At 40.5% G+C, this 23,604-nt stretch overlaps 1 protein-coding gene across 1 annotated transcript in view; it reads right to left on the reverse strand.

The window, feature by feature from the left end:
• Positions 1 to 19,694, reverse strand: part of LOC117160837 (uncharacterized) — a 182,566-nt gene extending 162,872 nt beyond the window's left edge. Inside the window, exon 1 of the mRNA XM_076623746.1 lies at positions 19,416 to 19,694. The gene's annotated coding sequence lies outside the window, so the exon portion shown is untranslated. The remainder of the gene's footprint in view (positions 1 to 19,415) is intronic.
• Between the last annotated feature and the right edge of the window lie 3,910 nt (positions 19,695 to 23,604).

A 23,604-nucleotide genomic window follows, 5' to 3' on the forward strand; every position in this document is an offset into this window, starting at 1 on the left:
TTTATCGAAGTAAATCGTTTGCTTTTTCGAGAGTCGAATATTAATTGCATTACTTACGTAATAAAATTACGAAAACTGGAAGTGATCTTTTTAGCTTTTGACAGGTTCAAACATACTTCTGAAGAAACTGCTACCGGTTACGCGTCCATCGCAAAACCCAAACATATGACGGTCTGCACTTTCTTTCACCTGATCAATTTTGCTGTCCACTCATCGGTACGAACGTCGCGTGTAATACTGTAGAAAGTGATAAAAACCTGATGAAACTTATGACACGATATTTGCTATTACGGCAAAGAAAAGATGAAAACAGTAAAAGTTGAAAATGCATGCTATTTGCCGAGTCACAGCTACGTTGTCTACCATCTGATAGTTGATATCCAGATAATTAAAAAAAACTATCATTTATCACATAGAAATAGCAATCTGATCCTGTCGTAAATTTCGTCTGGCCTGAAATTCTTATAGACCTACTTTCCTGAAGTTTCTTTAGGGACCGGACGAATGCTTTCTCTAGTACCGGATAAAAAAGTCAAATACAGTATCGATAATTTATCGATCATCGTGAGCGCATTCGCATGCCACGATTAAACGTCCTGCATCTGACAACTGCACCGTTCCGATATAGCGTTCCGGTCAAATTGCAACGCGGTGAGTTTTGTGGGTTATCGATGTATTTATGCGCCACTGCCGCCTACTATTTCCAACCAGCCGCCTCCCGTTCCCGATCGGTGGACGACGCGCTTGCTCGGCGTCGCTTGTTACTGGAATAATAATACCCTGTCGATGCGTGGTGGATAGGTTCGTTCCAATTGTATTTTCTGCGATCCTACGTATCCGTACGAGCGCGATATCACCGCGATTGTCATCGATTTAAAGGGACAATTGGAATCATTGTTGCGTCGTTTCGATGGGAACGCGCACGGGATGTCGCATTATCTAATTTAACGCTTGACACTTGCGATTTAAGAGGACGAAACATTGTTAACGTTCGTCGTTACGAACTCGATACGGACAATCGCGTTGAAACGTATCTTTCTCCGTATCTTTGCACCCAGCGCACCGTTTACCGCTTTATGAAACATTAAACGAGCCCGTTAACCCTTCTATCGGTAGATTATCTTTGTAGAACAATCTGACACACCTCCCGTTACGAGTAATCAAACTTTTACCTTCGCGATGAAGCACACCGATGCGTTTGACAACGTTTAATTCGAGCATTGGTAATGCATGGGAGTAGAAAAATGTTATAATACCTGCGGTGTATTTTGCAAAGTATTGCAACGCCCACTGCAATTCCGCTTTTTCATGTTTTCAATGGAGTTTTTAAGGCAGCATTAGACCGTGAATTGGGTCGATCCTTCTCGTCATGAAAGATATATTTAATATTCGTTATAATATTTAATGCGTAAAAGAAGATATAATCCATAAAAATATGAATTTGTACAAACATTCGCAGTTTGGTATATGTTTTGACTTATGAGAAATTCTGATTATTTTATTAGAACATAAAACGATATATGGCGAACTATATGGTCGTTAAATAAAGACAGTATTATATCGACAATCCGTCTGACAAGTTAAATCGCCTTACGGTTGAGCTTTATTAAACAAAATCGTATAGACACGGTCATTAACCTAACTCGAAAGATACGAAACTCGTCACAGCACTGGTCGTATCCATTTAATTATCTGGGATCACTCTAATTCTGCGAAGGCACTTTGAACCTGATAAAATCACACGACACATGACCACCCTTTACCTGATAACATCACGTGACTCATTAACGGAAATGGTTTGACGAATGCGCCATTGCACACGGTATTTCATGGTGAATGAATTATAATATTTGTCCCCACAGCTGCCCTCTCTTTCACTTCGTTTGTTTTTCCGAACAGAAAGAGAGGAAATGAAACAGAAAGACAAATTTTAAAGAGAGAGAGAGAGAGAGGTAGGAAGAGTGGGAAAAGCAGACATTCTCGTTTTGTTGGATATTTATTCAACGTTCACCGCGAAATCGTTGGACCGGAAGTCGATCATCGGGTTTCATTAAAACCGTCATGTCGTTCGGCTGTATCTGGTCCATCAGAGAGTTTCCCAACTCGGAAAATATTTGGTGGCTGTCCCTTTGTCGCCTTCGTCGCTTTTGTCCCTGCCGTTTTATGCCCATAATTTCCCCCTTTACGCGCTAATGTGTCACACTGCATTACTCGATAATTAATGTCGCGCAGCCCGTCGAGCGACCTGTCGCGCGGAAAATGTCTGTTGCGATTGCTTCGTGTGATTCTGTCCTACAGGAGCGTGGGGTTGACTTCGTACATTTATATCGACTCGTATACTTTTTATTCTTCTCGTTTTCGAGCACACGTTCGTTCGTTGTACAGTACACGGCGTATACACGAACGAAACATTCCAGCTTTTCTCGTCACCGGTATGCAGCTTGCCCGTTTAGCGTTCCTTTGATCGAACACTTTGGTTTATGCTTTCGTCCATAAATTTCAGATTCCGCGTGAAACCCGGTATCAAATCGGCGTGCTACCAGAGAGTTAAACTTGTAATCTTCTAATCTGGTTTATTAATGGAGTTAGAGCAGAGAACTATAAGCTATTGGGCGAACTCGAAGTGGAACAATTTGTCATATCCTCGGATGCGTCGTAATTGCTCCCAAGTTTCGGTAATTCCATCTGGTAAGATTAAAATTCGTTATCGCGATGATGGAAATAGAACTTTTACACGGTGAATTGAATCGATAACCGAAACTGGAGAATATATTAACCGATTTTTCTTGTATCTTATATACCGGGAAATCGATCCCCGCTCGTCAGGGCTGATTTATAACGACCACTACTGCTGCCAGTGTATCGCAGACTAACCTACGCTAAGCCAGTCTATTTGCAGCCTGGTAATAACACCGATGGATTACATGGATCAGCCGCCGGATTCCACGTCTATTTTTGCTTTTTCAGAAAATAGAAAAATCTAATTTTTAAGTTCATCTATCATCCTCGGTTATCCGTTCAATCACCGACGAAAGTGCTGTTATATCTTTTATCCACAAATTGTATACTTTCGTATCACTGTTCGTATCGATCGGAGAAATTATACGTTGTGCAATCTTATTCCCCTAGATAGTTCAACCGACTGTTCTGTGCTTATCGAAGAATAAACGAAACGTTCGTTTTAAAATTAATGGCTTTTTTTGTACCCTTTATTTCTTTACTATGAGATCAAATTCATATCAAGACTGCGGAACAAGAACACGATAAATCTTCGCGCGATTTTTCATGAACAAAATACCCCAAAATTTAAGAATAATAAAAGCGTCGACAAAAACGATCTTATCAGATCCCGTGATCTTCATACGCAATCGAATTCATATCAGAACCGACGTGTTCGTTGTTTTAAAATAAACCACGCGTCCCTTTCTAGTGCAACGATTCGTTTATCGTCTCACTTGTCGAAAAGAAAAGGAAGAAAAAGAAACAAGGCGGTGTTAAATCATGCAGGGAAGAAATGATACGGTAGAAAGAGGAGCAAACATGCGATCTTTGCGTCTTACTATCGTTCCGGAAAACATGTTTCAGAGTTATAATTGAGGGGCGTCGACGAAAAGTAGAATCCACTTTTACAAGTTCCGCGAGCAGTAGATTCGCAGACAAACTGCTGACGTTCATTTTGGCCCCGAGTGCTAACTGTAAATTACATCTTTCACCATCTGGAAGAAGGTTCGCTCGAATTCGTGAATGAGAAGTTTCCACGTATTTCCACGGGAGGAAACTCTGGCCCGTCGAAAACGTTTCGTGTTTTGTGTGTTGCATTTGTTCCGATCGAAGCCGAGCGGACGATTATGGTCACGAACGAGCTTCCTTCGAAGAACGATTCAATTTCTTGTCGCCGGTGCACTGGCTGACCCTTCATTCACCCACCGTCGCGTCGGATGCTTCTTAATGGCCCTCGTAAATAACAACCATGCGGTTTGCCACGCGAGTAACTGGCCATTTTATCGCGGTTGAATGGTCAACGGTGATCGATAGACCGAAGAGAAAGTGGCGTGCTTCTTGCCTAGCCAAACGGAACTGCCTTTAAGGAACGATTTCGAATTCTCTACACGGTATAGTATGACTAGGAGGATTCCGGAAATATATCCCAAGTATTCGCGTTATCGCATCGAACGAAAAAATTCCCCCAGTGGCCGTGCAAACGCTGGAATCTGCATACGTATATAAATTCCGTAGGAAAACGCGAAAATTCGAAATCGAATAGCATCCGGCAGAACTCGTGCCATTTTTATAGCGCCGCCGGGGTTCGCAGAATTCTCGTTCAGTCCCATGAGAAAATTTGTTGAGTTGTCGCGGTTCAAGCGAAGTAAGAGACGATTTACGGGGCGGTTTACGATCTCTGGAAGCCAAGTTTTACGTGGCGTTGCTCATCAGCTAGTGTTGGCTCGTTGTTCTTATGCAACCATGAATCCCGTAGTTATTCTAGTCAGTGACAGGGTGTCGCTTTTTTACGAATGGACCGGATACAGATGACCGGAGAAATCTCCAGAGAGATCACCCGCGAATAAAATTTAGAACGAAAGCGAGAGGCGAGGCGCGGAAGCACGCGAGCGCGCCGACTACGTGCTCGCGAAACTTTCGAAGGACCGCTCTACCTTCCGTCAAGAGGCTCTCGCAGCAGCGCCTGCTTTCAGACCGATGGAGTACGCACTCCAACCCGACTCCGGTGATGCATATCTTCAGTTGCAAGCATTTTCACTCGGCTTATACGCAATATCCTCGAGTATTCTAATCGCGCTGCGCGAGTTCTCCACCGCTAACTCGCCAACTTCCGCTTTACAGCGCTGCCAGCCTCGGTCATTGTGTCTGTCAGCGAGTGTTTGCTTCTTTCGTTGAAGAATTTTTGGCTAAGTGGACGCGCGAATGTTCGAAATTAAAAGTACAGCCTGGTAGTAGACCAAAATCTCTGGGCAAACGAGAATTTTTGGACAATTGTTTGCGTTACGGTGTGATTAAATTTTAAGCGATAGAGGTGCGGATGGATGGAACGAGTGTTTGAGATTAAGATAAAAAGAAAGGATAATTATCGAAAATTTGGGGTAATCGAATATCTTTTGAAAATGTGTGACCTTAGACAGAAGGGAAAATGCTTAAATATCATTAAGATGAAAGAGATGGTAGAATAGAGAAAGAGAGAAAGAATCCACTGATATTAGGATATTGCAGGGAAAATACACGTCCAAGTTGTATCGTATTTCATTGCGCTGTATTTCGTTGTCTGGTATCGCATTGCGTTATAATTTCGTTCTGTAATACTATGTTGCGTTGCATTTCGTCGTACTTTCGTGGTTTTAATATACTCAATTTTTATTTTATCCTGCTTTCCACACGGTTTAATTTCTTTTAATTTTTCCACCCTCCCGAATATATTACAAATATAATCCTTTATCATGTTAGTTTTTCATTTCGTGCTTTTGATTTGGAAAATTAAAATTTGTGGTCCCGCTAATGTTCTCTTGGACATTCAGTTATTATACAATTTGAATCTTTCCCATGGTCAAAGACCTAAATTTCATCTCGGTGTATCCTATTTCCATTTTCTTTTCTTCGTCACTCTTTGTCCTGATTTATAAATATGACACTTTTAGTCGATAACGAAATTTTCATGTAGTCTGTCAAATCGGCTCTGTCAATTTCCACCGCTAGATATCACGGACATAGAGCCAGTGTTAAATTCGTCCAAATTTTATCATTTCGAATCCTTTCGTTGAAATATTGAAACGAGTTCCGCGACTTTCGTGTACTCTGTAGTTCACAGGAATAAAAAAAACCAAATTTCGAAGGGCAAAATATAATATCAGCACAGAGTGTAAAAAATGAGAGTCTCAGCGAATATCGCGAGAGAGATTTTCCCTTTGGCTATGAGTTTGCAACGGTAGCGAATTTTCTTGGATTCGTTTTCTACGGAGGAAGCGGGCGCGTGTCGCTGATGGTTTTTCTAAGGAAAGAAAATTCGAAACTAAAGAAAGAAAGAGGGAGGGGCGGAGGAAGTTTCAGATATCGAAGGTAAATCTTAACCTGGGAAGAAAGTTGCAGCAAATCCGATGAAACATGAAATCTGATCATCTTGTGCCTGGAATTCTCGTGGAAATTTGCTAAAAGGCATACAAAATGAGACGGGGCGAGTTGAATCTTGCATGAAACTAGATTTTCAAAGAACTTGAAAGTGAATCTCTTAGCTGGAACAACCTCCATCCCTAAGGATCACGCGTTAATTTCGTAATTTTCGCGTCTCGTTGGGATACAAGGAAGAATTATTAACAATCCTCGAGAGTAAGATAAAGCATCGCATCTAAAAATCAACATACACGGTATCCCAGAAGAAAACCGAATAAATTTACCTCTGTGTTTCGTATGTTATCCTGCATAATTAAAAGCCATATACAATCGTTGAAACAAGTAACTGCATACCGCTGTATTCATTATATTTAATTACGTGATATCAATGAATATGAATGATAGTACGCTTACACGATTACAGAAATTTGATACCATAAAAATGAAATGTAGAATCCGATACAAAAGCGCTTCATTAAAAAACAAGAATATGCTCACACATAGTTTTTATAGTCAAAAAGTATGTAGAAAATATGGCTAGTTATGGCAAATAATCGAGTTATGGCAGAGTCCGGTGTTAAAAAATAAAAAGTTACGTAAAAGAAATGGCCGATTAAAGTCATACACCTAGATAAGAGATATTTTATTCGACTGTACCGACGCGGTTAGTTAGTTAAACTTGTTCTACGGTTTACTTCGAAGCTCTTTGTTCCGGCTGTGTAACGCGATAACTTCCGCGGTCGCACGTTGAGGTACAACCGGCCGGAAATTGGCAAGCTCTTTAAACAGCTTGGTGACCACTTAAAGAGTTGAATCCGCTGAATTGCTGGAGTGAATTCGGACGAAACGACGATGATTTGGCTTTCGTGAACACCACCAAGAAATTGTCACTCTCTCGCATTGCAAGAATTCCAATTAACTTCCCAGAGGGCAACGAACAGATCCGATCAAGTTTCCCATTGATCGAACGACGCACGGTTGCACACAGTTTCGTGTTCGAAGTTTCGGAAAATAGTCTCAATTTAATACTCGTGTCTTACGCGAATCTACTGAACAAATATTAATATATAATTAATATGTAATTAAAAATGTTGTACGTACTATAGATCTTGATCCTATCTCTCGACTTTGATGAAAATCGTGCGAAGTACAATACGTGTAAAGCAACGAGGCATTCGAAAGATTACGAGTCACGCGACAAGGGGTAGTTAAAAGCTTCAACACAAAATTCCGCCAATGGCGTTGACAAAGTGCGTAAAATCCTGGATATCGTCAAACACCTGTAGTTTTTTCAGCGTTCGCTAGAAAAGTTTGGGAAAGAATTGACCGATTCGCGGACAAAAGAGCGCCGATGGCCAAAAAATAGCGACGATTTCGATAACTCCGTAGCTAGTCGTGGAAAACAATGACGCAATCAGCGGCGGCTACGCGTTCGTTCCTCTCACAAAGAACGGTATCTAGTAAAGCATCGAGTTAACCCGGAGGGTCGCTCGAACAGATCCTTTCAATGCTTTGTTTCCGCCGAGAGACTTGATCGAACATTCGTCAACCGTTGTTGGACGTATCGAGACAACCATTATTCGCGCGAAAAGAGTGATACGCGAATCGTTGTCCCGTTTAAGGCGAGCATCCGTCATACAGAATCAGGATTCTCGTCCCCGTTTCTCCGTTTGATCTCGTTTTCCTCTGGTGGACTCTACGCGCGATATACGTCAGAGAAACTTGGTCGAGGATATACAGGAACATCATTCCGATCGTCGATCATCCCCTCGGTTAGCTATGGCGTTCTCGATCTATCTTTGTAAAGCGAACCGCGTCGATGATGGTCCTGTCACTAGGTCCGCTTTAAACCGACGGGAGAGCGCAAATCGGGACGCTTCCGCGAGTTGACAAACGCCCGTCGACACGCGCGATCGGGTTTCTGATCGAGCGTCCCGACGCCACGCTTTTCCGGATCAGGGAACGAAAAGCGACATCATCGTCTTTATGTTACACGAACACCTCCCAATGGCTCATCTGGGAATCTGACGGCGATTCTTGAATGAAACCAAAGGGTTCTTATGGGATGTAATGATTGCTCCGTTTAAAGAAAATGGTTTCGATGTTCATTAGCCCCAGAGACACTAGCTAAAGCGTTTTACTCGAAGTACACGACACGAAAGGAATATAACGAGATCTAATGCCGTGTTTACGACGTTCACATAATCGTTTGAGAGACTTTCGATTTAATTACGTTTAATTCCCTTATAACGTTGCTTTGAATCAAGATACTCATTTAATACGCTGGCATCGCGATTCTGGTATTAATTTTGCAAAGAGCGAAGTTATTTGAAACTATATCTTTCTACCGTTCATTCATATATTTTAGGCTACCCATTTATAGTCAGCTGTCTATTTATATGACACTATAAGATGTCGTGTTTATTGAGATAAAATGGTAGAAAATTTCACTGGAAAGTTAACGTGTTCTATGCCAATGAGACTGTGGGAGATGCTTCTACTCTAATCTACTTCTAGTGTTACGGGACACGTTGATTGCTCAAACAATGGCTACATGTGGGACGACACGGTCGATCGAGTTGGGCAAACATTTCACGCAAAATCAAGAGGCCACTTTGGTCTCGATGGGCAGTTTCGTCGTAAGAAACGTCTCGCTTAAGGAGCAATCTGGATCGCGGCCAACGACGAGAAACGATCTTTAAACGATGAAAAGTTACCACTAGCGTCGCAACGATATCTTTTACATAACACTGATATACGGTGTCAGTTTTTCATGAATTATGAGGCTGAAAGCGCGTCAAAATTGTAAGTCGCGTTTCTATCTCCGAGGAGATACTACAATCGTGGGAATTACGTTCTTCCGGAGCCAAGTACACAAGCCAATTACTCCAAGAATTTTCATTGCGTAAATGCTCGACAATCTTCTCTCCTGAGAATTAGCGAGTAACCGTTCATCTGGTGAAATTTCAGCAGAATGCAGTTTCGTTTCGAGCGCAAATTTTCCTGTATTAATGAAAATGGAACTGAAAATTCAATCCCACCGTTTGCAGGTTGCATCCGGATGAATAATCTCTTGCAAGATTGAGCCGCCAGCTATAAATATCGTTTATACGACTTATTTGTCGTTTAAAAATATTTACTCTTTCTCATGGACATTGTCACCGTTTCATAATTTTGATAATAATCCAAGAAAAATGGACTATGTTCAAAGATAGTAATAGATACAGTCCCTGTCTTGTCTTTTTACAGAGAAGTAAAAGAAAAGTAAAAGGATACCCTAGTGTCTTTAATTTCTTATTGACGGATTTCAATCATTTTTATTAAAACATTCGTTATATTATAATTATAATATATCATTTATTACATGACTGCTATGAATGTATTCACGCTTATACGATGGAAGAACAATGATTTAATTAAACGATGAACTCGTGGATCTCGTGACAAAAGTTATTCTCGTGGAACCAGTTAATTTCCATTTAATGATTTCATTATATTATGAATTTCGCTTCCGAATACCAAAACGTATTATTATTTAATAAATTAAATTTCTGTTCGCAGTGTCGTCGACTAGGTTTTTTCCAAGAATAAATTAAGCTCGTGTATATTTTTACATGTATCTAGATCTGAGACGATAAGAGATGTAAATAGAGGAACAAGCGATCTGTTTGATCGTAACTGTGACGCGCGGTGCAAATGATGCGAGCCGCGAGAATGGTCTCGCACGAAACGATTTTATATCGCGTGCATTCGATCCTTGTAAAAGGGTGTCGGATTTCGTCGCCGTGTCTGCCGCGCGGACGTGCATAATTCAGGCGAAAAAGTGTGTCGTTCAACGAGGGGCAAGCGTGGCGGCATTTTACCGTCGAGCATAAACCATTTTTCTCTGCCTGCAAAACAATGCACGCCGGTCGCCAGAGATGAAGCGCGACTCAAGCACAGGCCGCTATTTACGTGTGTAAAAAGCACACACACCGCGATTCAACCCCTGCTCACCTACTAGATGTTTTTTATTTCTCGTCAGGGTTCAATCTTTTGCAGCCGCGGTTCGGTATCACCGACGTTTATTTTCTAGTCACTCTGATGTAAATTCGAATCACTCGCAACTCGAATCACACACATTTTCTTTACCAACCAGAATCACTACACGTCGCATAATTTTACTCTTAGAGTGTATCTCCTGGAACACGTAGACGTTTTTTGATCTACAAACTCACCGAAGATGATCTGCCAAAGTATGAAGCAAGGGAATAATGAAAGTTTCTCTTTTACCTTTGACTAGCTGTGAACATTTTTCATCTTGATTTAGCGCAATATTATTAGAAGAAGATCAATGATGTATTTTTTTACTTTGCGGAGCTTCTTAGATATTAAATTTTAAAGAAAATTGCTTTTGTCGTATATTCTACTGTTTTTAAAGATCTCGTCATAGTCGTAGGAATTCTAACGTTCTGTATCTAGGCTCATCGAAACTTTCTTGTGAAAGCACGCGCATCCAAGTACAAAATATACAGCCTCTGTTACGAGTTCCATGTCAAGCGTGAAGTCGAACAGGATAGAAATTGAACTTGGAATACACGCGAGAAGGAAATTGTTCCACGTTCTCTCGAACGGAAGACGTATACGAGTGATACGACGTCTGCATCATGAAGGAGAACGTGTGTATTCTCAATACATATTGAGGTATCATTTAGGAATTTATTTAGTCATCTTTCACGCCAAAAATACTTACTTGATGAAACATTCTGCTCGTCTATAAGTAATTGTTTCCCTTTTTACGGTTGCCAAGCTCGTACGCGTTTATTTCTGGTCTTGACATTTTTAGTGTTACGTGAGTACACGATTCGTTTAATATTACATGAATGTTACATAAATTGAAACACGTAATGTAGAACTAAATTTACCAGGTGCTAGATTTTTAATTTGCATTAAAACGACCTATCGAAATTTTCTATTTACTCTTTTACTTTTCTATTTATATAGTTGTCGCTATCAATTACAAGTCGCAATACTAAAAGAATGTAAAGTTTGGAGAAACACCAACACTCGGTCTGTCAGAAACATAAACTACGACTATAGAGCTGGCGACTCTTCAGAATAGGAAGAACGACAGAACGCTAGGCCACTGGCAGGGGACGCCAGAATTTGATTGGAAACGCATGGTTTCCGAACTACAAAAATAGAAGAAAATGGCGAAAAAAATCGAAAGTAGGTTTTTCGAAACATTGTCGGTCGTGAATCGTTTGAAATCGAATTCGTCGGATAACAGCACGGAGCCGCGAAATTGCCAGTGACGTTCGATTCAGGTTTAACCGACGGCCACCGAACCTATTAACAATTTCGTTCGTATTGTTCGAGCGGCGAGAGGTAGAGGAAAAAAAAGAAAACAGCCGGAAAGAGAGTATAGGGTAAAAAATTTGTCGGAAACGGTGGAAACCGAGTGGCTCGAAAAGCGGCGCTCAAACAAAACGACCCCGAAATTCCATCTATCCAGCGTTTCAGCATACGATCGAATAAAACTTTCTATTTCTATATCTCTTCCGAATTTCCTTTGATGTCTAGATTCGCGCGAATTTCGTTCCGATCGATGGATTCCCGACATACGAGCGAGAAACGATCTGGCTGGAAGGGGCTGGAATCGACGAATTCCACAAAGATCGCGATTGTAGCAGCGTATCGCACAGTGTTCCGAACGACTGTCTAAATGTCAAAATGTCATTTGACACTATGCAGACTAACATCGTTTGGCGCTAAAATATTTGTCCTACTGTAGTTATTTATTCATATAGGATCATCTCTATATGAAAATTAACCTGTACATATCCTCGGAAACGTCATCAAATTCAAAGCAGAAATCTTTAGACGAAGAAGATCATTCGTGACTTCTCCCTACGCGTTACTCTATTTCGATGATGTTTGCAAGGATCCTTAATGATTGAGAGATTTAAAAACCAGAAAAAGAATTGGGCGATAGAAAATAATCAAAATTACAATTTTTTTTCTGATCAGACGATCGTTGTCAAATTCTACGTGTCGCTCGAAACTCGCCCTCTCCGATTTAAAAGCGCATAACTGGAAAACAGGTCGAGGCGAAAAAGTACCAGTAACAAATCACGCGTTACAAGCTTGAGTGAGTTGGCGAGGATCACTTGGCGATGTTACAGACGGAATGGGCGGAGGGCAAGCAGCGAAGAGGCAAAATAAGAGAACAGGGAGGACGAGGGAAGCTCGCAAGTGGGAGGCCTTTGATTCCCTCTCTCGCAGACTGAATTCACCGCCAATGAGTTGGCCACACTCTGTACACAGGTGCAGTACATGTTCGTTAAAATACGCGCGTAATAATGTCTTCGTACTCGTGCTTTTGCTTGTACCTAGGTGAAAGGTAATGAAACGGCCAGCTCGTGAAAACTTTTCCGCCGCTACGAAAGCCTCCTCTCTCTCTCCCTCTCTCTCTATCTCTCTCTCTCTCTGTCTTTATTTCTTTCTCTTTCTGCTTTTATCTCTTTCTCTTTCTCTCTTTTTCCTTTCAGTCAGCCACAACATCGATATATTTAGAGTACATTTTCATCCGATCGCCAACAAGTCGTCGGTGGCTTTCACCGACTTCCTATTTGTCACACGACCGTTTCATACCGCGGAGACTCGCCTATTCTTCTTAAAGGTTCTAGAAAGATTCTTTTATTCTTTGCTTATGTTTAAATTTAAATTTGCCACTGACCCTAATTAGATCGTTTAAGCTATTCAGAAGCCACATTGATCGTCTTCGTAAACTAAAAAGTAGAAGGAAGTGTTGATGATACAAACAGTATTTGTTAGATTGATCTTGGAATCTGCCATTATGTATGTCATCTCCTTGCAACGATTATGTTATAGAACTAAGAAATGAATAAAAATCGAAGTTAAGCAGTTTATTGGCTTCCGAGAGACTCGAAACCGAAAGTAGCGAGAGCTGTTTTCAAAGATAATGCTTCTGATAGCGAGTGTAGTTATCAGAATAACGATTGATGATTTTTATTATTTTATCATACTCGTTCAAGATTGTCTTCAACAAGAACATGATTCAATCTAGAGTATGTAGATACCTAAGCTGTGTCTACACTTGTTTGGTCTCATCCAGACGTACGAGGGCACTAGAAAGATGTGAATGTACGTTAAGAGCCTTCGAAAGAGTGCTCGTTAATTATTGATCGGCTTTTTTCTCGTCGTGTATTCTTTCGTTTACCGCTCGTTATCCAAACTTCTCGCCCCCGATTCGCGGCTTTAAATTTTTAATCGAGTTACATTCCTTTCCATTATTCATGCATCTCAATATGGATCATTCGGCTTCCATTATTCATATATTGATACTTATGGTTGCGTCGTGACTTCGATAAATACGCTGCGGAAATTTCCACCGATACATTTGCTTTGCAAAAATCGGGACAACGATGTTCGGCGGATTAACAAGATCACCGAGGCCAAACTGCTCGTGTATCGATAACTAACGAAGAAACTTCGTGGTGGGTAGGTACCTGTAGCTCGAGTAGAACAAATGAATTAAAGAAGACGAAGTTACTATGTATAGCCTATTTTCATAAAAATCTTTTTTTAGGTAACTTATGTGTAGTTACGAATACAACAATGTGAATCAACGAAGATAACAGGAAACATGTAACGACTTATGTAATAATAACGATAATTACATGAAACTCGTACTGCATATTCCTAAAGAATAGCGAAACATATGAAGCACCCACGGAAAAAGAGGGAACAAGTTTCAACATTTCTCAGAAAAGGAAAATTTATTTTTCAATGTATAATGTCACAACTTCGTATTGTCTCATAGATATTATATCAAAATAAAACATTTGATTTGTCATTTTATACTGCGTCATTTTCAACTTTTATGGTGTTAAGTATGTCTTAATTTCTTATAAGCACTACAAAATTCAGAAAATTTTTACTCAAATTTATGCGACATAGTCACTCATGAAGAACACATAGGAGCATACGAAAAAATGTTAAACTCAAGATTCGTTAAAATTGGCATTCCTCCTATTTCCTTTCGTCCATAAAAAAAATTCTAAGCACATTGGTATGCCACTTAGCCACTAATTTTTCATCTTAAAAGATCTAAAGATACCTCCAAATGGAAATATTTCTTCACGATGCGAAAATAAAAAGAATTCTATCTCGTTTCATTTGTATTCTATCCGAAAAAAATTCAACTCGGCCGTCTCGATGAAGCACCTGACGCACGATTTCTTCAGTCAGCCATTTCGTTTGAGTTTCATGCAGTTCGATCGAGGGATTACCAATCGAAATGGCGGCTGGAAAGAGCGCGTTCACCTGCTGCGTAAGCCGCACGGAATTCAAGTAGCACTTTGTGTTTCGAGACGCCTTAAAAGTTTCCCCATTTCCGTGCTACGCTATCACGCCCCAGCCAACAGTCCAACCAGAAATCCTGCAGGCAATCCATTGCCAGGACTCTACTCTCAATCGCCGTTCGAGTGCGTTAACCTCCTCGATCTTTTCTTTACGATCTTTTTATTTTTATTTATTTTTTTTTTCTTCGCAAACGATTCACGATGTCGTGACGCGAATTGCGTGTCTTCTCGCGAACAAAAGAAACGAAGAAAAAAGGAAAAAAAGTGAGGACGACACGTATTTCCAGAAATTCACCGAGATTTCTCAGACGCCTCATCGAAGACACAACGTCGGATCTTTTCGTTTCGCTTCTTCTTTTATTTTCACAGTCACGCGCGAGAATAGTTCTGCGTCTATTATTCATGGTGCTGCAAAGTGGCGTCGCGCCGATGTCGATAGCTCTGATGGAAATCGGAACACCGCGATGGAAAGGAAATCTTCCCTACAACTGCGCACTCTAGATGCTTGACGTATTCACGAGGGACGAGCGAGCGATTTTGAAAAGAAGAATTCATATGTTGAAAATCGAAGGATGTGGATCGAGAAACAAAGAAGAGATTAAAACGCTGTATGAAACACGAATAGCGAAGAAAAATTATTTCAAGATAAAAGACTGTAACTTACAAATCGTCTGCTTTTCGTGATTAAAATAATTATACTTCTATCTTTCATCGAAGTAAGTTCAGGAGTTGAATCGAAATCGTATCCCAATTCTATTTTCGAAAAATATCATTGTTTTGAATTTTATAAGATTATCATTTTATAAAAATTTGAAAGACCAGCGATAGATTGTATTTACTGGTACGTTTCTCTTCAAAAACAATATACAGGATGGTTGGTAACTGGTGGTACAAGCGGAAAGGGGGCGATTCTACGCGAAAAAAGAAGTCGAAAATATAGAATAACAATTTTTCGTTTGAGGCTTTGTTTTCGAGAAAATCGACGTTGAATTTTCGCTCGGTACGCGTGCGGTACGTTATAAAGGATCTCACTGTAGATCGTTGTCTCGATGGAAAAATTAAAAAAAAAAAATTTTTTTTTAAATTTTATTCTATATTTTCGACTTCTTTTTTCGCGTAGAATTACCCTCTTTCCGCTTGTACCGCCAGTTACCAACCACCCTGTATATGATAATATAATATACGTCTTTAGCCGTAAAATAATTGAATGTAATATCATAAAGGAAGACGACTCGACTTTCATGAGTGTTCATTGTTCTATTGTACAGATAGCATTGAAAAACTTGGAACTTTATTTCAAGCAAAAGAGCATAAATTCACAGTCAATTTCATACGAATCATTGTACAAATAAATGACATACTTCTTGCTAAATGTAGACAAAGAAACTGAAGCTTTCAATGGACGTATCATGTGCTAGAACCGAATAATGACTTACTAAGGAAGAACAAAGTTACATATAGTAACTCGATCAACGGTGCTTTGCATACTGCACGTTCGCGCCCACGGATCGTCCATTTTCCTCGATAAAACTTTTGCTCCACTGGGTAGCTACTACTCGTTGTACTTCCACCGTAGTTCTTGACCACTACATCAGTAGCCATTGATTTTAAGTCACTCACGTATTTCATGGACGCTCTTAAACATACATGAATAGTTTATTCGAAAATCCACGAGAAAGCCGAGGAATCTAAGGACTATTTACACGATACGAAACCAGAGCCGACTTACTTGTCAAAAAGTGAAATTTCTCTGTTTCCAAGAAACCCGGTTTTATAAGGTAGCGGTTGAATAAATTCATGAGACGCCAGATCAGAGCTGTGTACGACTCATCGATTTGAAATTCGAATTCTATGTAAGTTCGCCGGATGACCCGGCGTAAGGGAATATCTGGAAAATTCTTTGACGGTGTTACAACCGTATCATGTCTGTCGTTGGCGTTTACGGCCTCTTGGAAGTTTGTTCGAGCGAGCTTAACTTTTCCTAGTTCACAGTTTCCATAGTTTCCAGTTACGAAAATTCATGCAGTCTGGTGAGTCGTGTTTTATGGCGTATGGAATTAAAAAAGAAGAAAATAGAGAAACACTGGAACGAGAACGTGCATTTCAGCAACTTTCCCGCGCGTCTCCACCGCTGATAATTGTCGCGTCAAAGTGGATCTCGATTCCGTGTCTCGCTTCCACTTATATCGATAACGCGTTTCTCAACACGTAACACTTCCGGTCGCGGAATATTTCCCGTCGTCTAGATCGAACTCGATACGTCGAACGTGCCGCGATTTTCGCTCGTTAAGGCCCCTAAAATAACGAGGAATCGATCTACGGTTTTTAATGACGCCACTCCGTGGCAGACGATGCAGCCAACACTCAAGAAATAGCACCTGGTTCGAGTAATTACTTCGTTAGAATGCAGGCTGACTTAACGAGTGTCGAGTTAACGAACTGTGTCAAGAATAGATCGCGTCTACTTATATATTCGATGGATTTTGTTTCTACGCGGAGAGATTTCACGAAGAAATTACTTTTCTTCAGCAATTTTCTTCTTCTTGTTCGAATACGCTGATATATCCAGAGATTTAACACGCGATTTATTAAAGGGAAGGACAGCTTTTTAATCTGCGAGCTTAATAGAGGTACTGTGCAAAGAGAAATTTAACATTTCGTAAAGTCAAGTTAGTATAAAGTATTTTTATACATGTTTACTGTACTTATTGTACTATCAGGCTTCCTGTTCTTTTTCGTTCATTGGTTCTTTCTATTGCTAACATTTCAAATTCTTTGAACAATTATAAGGAAACTCACCGACACTTGTACGCGTAGAAATATTTATTTTTAAAATGGCAATTCATTCGTGAATAAAAAATTTTATGCGACATGCCATGAATCTCTAAATTACTGTCGCGACACGAAATATCGTCATTATACATGAATATTTAAAAAGTATAGCATATTCGCTTTACGTTTGGAGTAATTTAGACAGCGAGATTCGTGTTCTTGCAATTTCGATCGTTGGATTACAATTTCATTCGTCAAACAGTTCGGATTGCAAGTTAATATTTCACTTCGCGGCGCTCTTTAAACAGGGAAATCGATTTCTCGGACATTTGGTTTTCCGCGGTCGTATTAAGACGCCGTACACGACCATTCTATGAGGGTGAATCGATTAATCGATCGTCCAAAGAAAATCTTCAACGATACCTGATTGGCTAGTTCGAGAACTGTTTCAATCAACTACCTTCCACCCCCTTCGCAAATTGGAATATTAAATGTAACGAGGGGAAACGTCACGGCGGGCGAGAAGTTCTAATTACTTTCATTATTGACAAAATTGTTTTGAATGAAGCGAAATTTCGGAGAACAGCATGCTTGAATTATCGTCATCGATTATCGAGCAAAAAATAATAGATGTAATATACGGCATCGTTGAAAAGCAATGCTAAATCTGATGATTGTTTTCGAAATTGCATGCTGCCCCATATAGGTACACGTTGATCACGAGCTACTGGACGAAGACAAAGCGATTCGTCGAAAGTTTCGCAATTTGGATGCGGAAGCGGAATATTCCTGTTAATAGGTATTGTCAATACTAGAATGAGACTCCTCTATCTAGTCTTGCCTCTCTGTCTCCCATTTGTACGCCTGCTAACTCTTTTGTTCCCCGTTTCATTCAGCTCGTATTATTGATTTTCTTTCTTTTTCGTTCATTTGCCCATTTTGTCCTTATTTATACTCGCATATAGTTATCCGACCCTTCTGAATTCGTATTTCTCGATTTACGCAAATCCATTCATCCCCTTTCTCTCTACACACACGCTTCCACATCTTTCTTTTTTTTTATTCTTATTTTTTTTTTATTCAGTACTATTATTCGTTTCTCGCGTACTACTCGTTAGCTGAACCCTCTATTCATATCATCGTGTTCATTCGTTTCCCAACTCACCATAAACTTCGCGTAGCTACTCGCTCATCCGCTAATTCGGTAACTTATTCAAACCCTCATCCACTATTCATTCGTTCATTCATCCTGTCCCAAACGATTCTCTTTTTGTCCCACTCTTGCCAACCTATCAATCGCCCTCTTTCCATCATCTTCTGCCTATACACGTCAGCCTCTTTTCTCCACCTGCCTCCGCGTTTTCTCCGGTCGCGTTTCCATTACACATCTCACTACATATATCCTGGAATCCCTAGCGACAGCGCGACGACGTTACACAGGACGTTCTCGAGGGGTTAACACGAGCTGACAGTATGGAACGGGTTATAGAGGACACCGTGAAACCATGTCAAACGCATGTCGACGAACAATGTCTCTTGAACTGGTCGAATTTCGCAATCTCCTTATCTCCTTGTCCACCGCTGTTCTCAATATAACTCTGCATTTGGAATTATCTATTCCTCAAAATATAATGTCAATATGCTTAATTCCCTTCCTTTGTTCTATTCTATCCTTAATCCCTTCTATTTCTGTCATCTTATAATTACGATTATATAAGTTTGTTTAAATACAACGTAAATATATTTAATTCGCAGCATCGACGAACGTTAGCACGACTTTGAAAATGCGATTACAAATAATTCGTTTGTCTTTTCGGCAAGTATCTACACGCGAACAAGACACACGGAAGAACGATCGTAGCAAAGAATCAAGATGAAAGGGATCCGGCAATTCCCATTAGAAAATCGCTTTAGGAACTCGTAACACTCTTTTGTTACGTAAATTGAATCTACTCGTACGACTATCCCCCGTGGAATTTCTAACAGACACACTTCGTCGAAGAATAAACCGAAGTTCTCGTTAAATATTATCTTAGCTGTGAAATTGAATCGATACAAATTATCGAGTTTCTCGCCAAGGCACATGACGTGTCTTTCATTCCAAGTCTTCTTCGCTTCTGCGACAATATATTTCTATATATTCTGTTTAAGTGTACTCACGTTAATTGAAGCGTAGTCCTTACACTACAGAAAGAAATCCTTCTTACACCCTCGATTCATACCAATCTACCGATCATCGTCCGAACGAAACAAGAAATTCGAGCAAAAATCCGCACCTCATGGTCACCACATGGTCACCACATTTAGCACACTGTCCTGGGCGCGTGAACAATCGCCTCGTTGCCGGTACAATCGGTGAAATCGGCGAAATCGGAACTCGGTGACCTGGCAATAAGAGTATCTCGCGATCCGTGCCCGTGGCGACGACTAACTTGAGAGTTCGACCACGCGACTGGTGCTTACAACGCGCAATTGCTTTGCGCAGTCGAAAGGTAGCGAGCAGGGACGAGAACGACTAAGTAGCAACGACACCCTGGACACCGTTCTCCGAACGGTCAGTTAATGGAACCACGTTACTTGTTTTGCTGTCGTATCCTCGTTGTTTGTGGTCTCACGCAACCACCGCATACCATTCGATTTCCCAACCAAATATCTTTCTCAGTTCATCTCGATGATCGCTCAAGTTGACACGTAATCTTGATGTATGCACGTGTAATACGTTACATTAAGGGCACGTTCACACGTGAAACGCGAGTACGAATTTTATTCGAGTTTTTGTTTACTGTTCGGTCGCGCGACGGAGACTGTTGGAAGCCTGCGTTCGGCGGTCGATGATATAGCTTCCGTTGAAGGGAGGGGGTGGAAACTCATTCGGGGTGTGCATGATGTTTTTCGTAACTCTTTTTGAAAATATAACGATCTGAGAAGGATTTCTGGATCGAGAGACAAAGTACGCTAAGTCCGTACATCATATTGCTATTCCATTTCATACGTTATGTTCGGTAATAGTTCCGACGATAGACTCAATATGTGAGTTCGTACGTCAGAAGTCGAACATCTCTTTATATATTTTTTTCTTTTTTTACGATTAGACTGCATTACACGATGTTAATTTGTACAGAAAATGCGAGGGGAAAAAGATTACGAAATTATTTAATCGAAGTACCGTTTCTTGCCCTTTCCACTCTCTTGCTATTTCTTGTCCTCGAGATAAGTCTCGAACGTCGCCACTTTTCAAGAGGTCGAGTCGAAAATCCTGGAAAATTCGTTAAAATTCCGTTGCCAGCCAATTAAGAGTCAGCAAGGTTTAATAACCATGCATTTACGTTGGTAGTTTGATATTGTATCACGGGCGCGAGGCCGGGCGGTCGGGAAAGGTAATCTGAATTGAAGCCAGCCGTAAGTCTAGCGAGGTTCATTATAGTATACAGTCAGTTTAGCAGTTCGCCGCCTTTCGGGTATTAGAGTTCTTCAGGGAAAAGCAGTCGGTGGGTTTACACAGGATTTTCTGGGATTCAAACGTCGGGGCTGTCACTGTGGTGGAAAAGTTAGCCGACGTGCTCCGCCGTTTGGCTTCCGTTTCGCGCGACAGAGATTTCTCAAAATGTAAATTTAAAGCCGTGTCTTCACCTCGGCACAAATTTAACAACTCGAATCGCCGGATCTTTCAACAATGAGCCGTCGTATCTACCCTCTTGTTGTAAGTAGTCCGTAAAATTAACCGAATCATGCATCCTATTCGAAAATTACATTTAATTAGTTATCCATTTTCTAGACGACGTCTCTTTATGTTCCGGAAATACTCGAGAGGAAATGGAGCTGATATACCGGCGGTGGAAACTTATTTACACGCCTGGGATTATATCGGAACAACAGGATGAGATTAATCCTTAATTAAGAATATACTAGCCCAGTGTACCTTCGTGTTCAAAGTATGTACAGAGAACGACGCGTCGGGGATAAATTTACCGAAACAAAGTGTTGACGAGTATCGCTGATATTTACGCTTAATTAATATTTCTCCCGAGGGTATTTGTCATGTCAACGAAACCGATTTGTTCCGTAACAGCGAAAAATCCTTAAGACCACTCGTGGGGACGCGTACCGGTCGAATAATTTCGCTAGTAACGCGATTTATCAAACGGCCCGTTCGAGGACCTTTTGTGTTCGTTTCGTTCCTTCTCGTGTAACGTTTTCTTGCCTGAAAGTTTGTTCGACGTCCCCGCATACAGAAGGACTTGCGTAGGTACGAAGATTCCGCACGATTGTGTGTAACGTTCCGGAACACGAGAGCAGTCATGAGAAGTTTCCTTCTTCTCGACTTCTATTCCGAGACTATGATAAATTGTTTTTCATGTAGTTTCCGTAGCCACGGGAGCAACACCGATCCAATGGAAATCTTTTCCACGTTGGAAGCACGGCTGTCAAGCCCTCTGATGAGTTTAATCCGACCGATCGCTCAATTTCACGGATTTTCAGAGAAACTGCGACCTCCGTTAAGTCTCCAACTGCCCGGAGCACGTAAGGAATTCTGCAGAAAAGCCTCGGGATTCTTGGGCAAAAAGAATCATAAAATTTTTCTCCGGTGTGTTATTTCGTTCTCGGAACGATTAAATTTCCGTGACGTTTCATCTTTCACTCCTTTCCTCGAAAACAAAAACCAGAAATCTCGCTCATTCTTGATTAAAAACCAGCATAAATAATATCCACTTAAAGTCTCGAACCTGGCGTATTTTATGGAAAAGTTTGAAAGAGCGTATCGAGAAGAGAGGAAAAAGCGGATACCTTTCAAATGTTTCCAGGAGAAAATAATTTACAATTTAGTAATCGGCTTTACTGTAAAATCAAGATAAAATATAATATGTTGACAGTATCTTTCGATCTCGATATGGTTCGAAAATTTTATGTTTTAAAATATCTGCAAAAATTATTATATTAAATATATATCTGCTGAAACGGTAAATTATTTACTTGCGCGTAAAATAAACTTTCGTCCAGCTTTTATATTATATAGACAGAAAAAACGGGACGAATATATGTTACTATCTAATACAAGTTACTGCAAGTTACTCCCCAGAACAATAGCTAATTAAGTTATTACTTAATCGTATAATAAGAACGTCATAATTCACAGAAAATTAGTACGAAACTGCTATAATAAATGCTCTGCTAATACTTTTTATAGCCACTAAATCCACATTCGTCTCTACACTTTCCGCAGTTAAACTCATTAAACTTCTGTTAAAAAATTCTCCTTTCGTAATTCTGTCCGAACTGAGAACCACTGGTCCATACAATCATCGTAACATTAGGTGGACGCGTTCACGCAATTACCATAATTAATCGACTGGTGGAAAAACCGGTGGAAAGCGACGAAGAGGGTTGAGTCCGCGGGGCGGTGCGTTAAAGCGCATGTTGCCTTTCCCCTTGCAATTTTCAGCTTGCCTCCGGCAATTTGCGACAACTCGCACGCATCATTTCGCCGTGAACGAAATTAGCAAGGCGAGCACCGGCCTTCTCTTTCCTTTCGTGTGTGGTAAAACGAAAAACATCGGTGCGGCGCACGCGAATACAGGGACGCGATTACGAGCCGGGCTTGCTCCTAATTAAAGCGAGGAGACTGGTGGCAAACGGCGAATGAAACAGGAAAGGAATAGGGGATAATTTTTAAGAGAACGGAAACGAAGGAAGCGAGAAACGGAAAGTGAGCCGCGCCGGAGGATCGAGAAACCGGAAGGGAGTGAGGGTGGAAGTGCCGCAACTGCAAGATGTCGTCTTTTGCCTGTTCTCTCCTACTACGAACTGTTGCTCGGGAATGAGAAATTCACTCGAAATGTCTGACGAATACGTATTTTTCGCGAGTTTCGACTAAAATAGCCTAGAGGTGACTGGTGGTTTAACAATTTTTATGAACAATTTTTCAGTGGTCTTTAGAGAAGTGGAATTTTTTAAAAATTAGGAACCAGGTGTTAATCTATTAATTGGTAGGACGATTTACTTAAATTGACTTGGGACTCCCCATCTTTTTTCGCGTATCATTTCAATTATCCTAGAAATTCGAATTTTTTAAAATTAGAATTGAAGATTAGGAAGTGAAAAAAAGAACTAACATTAGAATATCTTCATTTAAAGATTTCCTATTTTTATTTGAAATGAATCACATCGTATTCAGACTTCCAAGAGCCTGATCTGTTTTTACAACGTTTAATTCCTCGATCATAGAAACTACTAATTGCCGAATAATCCGACTAACGGGTTAGCGCTGATATTGTATCTCCGTGGATATTTGTTCAGTAATAGAACAGAGAAGCTTTTTCTCCAAGAACAATGTAGAGAACAAGCGATGATA

The sequence above is a fragment of the Bombus vancouverensis genome, chromosome 13 (assembly GCF_051014615.1).
Source record: "Bombus vancouverensis nearcticus chromosome 13, iyBomVanc1_principal, whole genome shotgun sequence".
Taxonomy (NCBI): domain Eukaryota; kingdom Metazoa; phylum Arthropoda; class Insecta; order Hymenoptera; family Apidae; genus Bombus; species Bombus vancouverensis.